At 63.4% G+C, this 1,933-nt stretch overlaps 1 protein-coding gene across 1 annotated transcript in view; it reads right to left on the minus strand.

Annotated features, from left to right (window-relative positions):
• Nucleotides 1–1,926, minus strand: part of AJAP1 (adherens junctions associated protein 1) — a 45,731-nt gene extending 43,805 nt beyond the window's left edge. The window contains exon 1 of the mRNA XM_006914401.1: nucleotides 1,722–1,926. The gene's annotated coding sequence lies outside the window, so the exon portion shown is untranslated. The remainder of the gene's footprint in view (nucleotides 1–1,721) is intronic.
• Between the last annotated feature and the right edge of the window lie 7 nt (nucleotides 1,927–1,933).

The raw sequence follows: 1,933 nt of genomic DNA on the forward strand, positions 1-1,933 counted from the left end.
TGTCTCTTCTAAGAATCCAGCGTCACTTCCCAGAATTAACATTTCTCTGCATCAGGACACACATATTTTCCCCCCTTTAAATCTGTTTTGCTAAACAAATTAATCTCACACCAGATTATATTATGAAGAACCACAAATCTTTTCCAAGATAAGCATCTGTCGAGTTGGATTAGCAACGTCCAATGCACTGTGAATTAATTTGCTAAGCCCTATAATGGTGTCCCCGGCATTTAACTTTAGTAATATCAAATACAATTTGGAGCAAATGGGGACTTGCTTTCTCATCCATGTCTGTATAGTAAGTGACGTATACAGAGGAGATGACAGTAAATGAGGGCAGCAGTAAATTCCATTACGATGATGGTTTGTGAGTTTATTGAGGCAAAAACAAATGCTTTGCAAGCTGCTCCCGGGCGCCTGGCACAGGCCTGTGTGTGTGTGGATTCCAGAAGAAGGTACAGGGCCGGGAGGGACCGGTCTTTGGGGTGGCCCGTGCAGGGCCCCGCAGACTCTCCTGCCAGGCGCCCAAGCTCACGGCCCCATGTCCATGGCCTGGCGTGGACATAGAGCTGGGTTTTCGTTTCACAGTGATGTTTCTCTCTAGGCAAGAGGCGCTCAGAATGAAAACCACAGCTCTTTCATTCCAGTGAAGGGAGAAACCAGGCCACGGAACAAAGGCCAGCCTTCCATGGAAACCCGTCCAGCCACGGGCCACAGCCCGCCCGCCAGGATGCGGTCTCGTGCAGAGGCCAAGTGCAAAGGGACCCGGGGAGCGAGTCCCCCTTCTCCCGGTTTTTGAAGCCCCGGCTGGGGCCCATGGAGCCCAGACCCAGAAGAGGTGGAGAGGCGAGCGGGGTGGCAGCCGCCCCTCTGTGCCCTGGAACGGCACCGCCCCCGCCACCGGGGTCCCGGCGGGACACCCGCCGCTGTCCACGATGCGCATGCGCAGGTCCGACCCACGCACCTGCGTCGTGGTGGGGGCGGGGCCACGGCCAGGCCATGGAGACAGCGGCGCTGGAGGAGGGTTGGGACGGAGGGGCCCCTGACTCTGCGCTTTCCCCAGCTGGTCACGGAGCCGGGTCCACGCGGGCGGCTACCCGTGAAGGGGCGGGCTTCGGCCCTGGAGGATTTTAAGGGCTACTCCTTTCGAAGCAGCCGAAGGAGGAGGTGCAGGAGGAGGGAGCGGGGCACGGCAGGATGACGGGCCATGCGCGGGGACAGAGGAGGCGGAAGGAGCGACGACGCCCGCCCCGTCCCTCCTCACCGCCGCCCCAGCGGCCTCAGCCCTTCCCAGCTGCACAGAGCCACACCCTCCAAGGCCAAGAGTCCACGTGGCCCCGACGCCATCGGCTGCGCCCCACCTGCCCCCGAGCTGGACCCCGCAGGGGCAACGCGCCTCCCTTCGGGAAGGTGTGGCCCTATGTCCCGCAGGACTCGGCGGGATCCGACACAGCTTCGGGGGGCAAGGCGGGCACGGCACCCACTCGGGGCCGCCGCTTGGGGCGGAAGCTCCCCCTGTGCCTCCCGGCCACCCCCTCCCAGAGCACGGCCTGCGTCTGCCGCGGCGCGCCCTTCCCACGGCGGCCCTTGGCCTTGGCCACGGAGACCAGGGAGCCCCAGCAGGAAGCGTCACCCGGCGCAGCTCGGCGCCCCTCCCGAGCCACGCCCCCCAGGGCGCCTCTCACCCCAAGCCGAACCCAAGCCAGAAAGAGGGCGCCTACCTGAGGTCTCCCCCAGAATCCGCGGGGGCTGGGTGTCTTTCCCGCTGTCTCTGCTGGGACTGGTGGAAGGCTCTGTTGTGCTAACCCCAACCTGGATCCTGCTCCTGGGGTCCAGGGCCGCGGTGACCCCCTTAGTCTGCAGCGGCACGGAGGTGGCCGTGGCGGCCGAGGCGGTGGTGCTGGCGGGCGCCGCGGTGGTCCTCCGTGTTTGG

This window comes from Pteropus alecto, unplaced genomic scaffold (genome assembly GCF_000325575.1).
Source record: "Pteropus alecto unplaced genomic scaffold, ASM32557v1 scaffold125, whole genome shotgun sequence".
In the NCBI taxonomy this organism is placed as follows: Eukaryota; Metazoa; Chordata; class Mammalia; order Chiroptera; family Pteropodidae; genus Pteropus; species Pteropus alecto.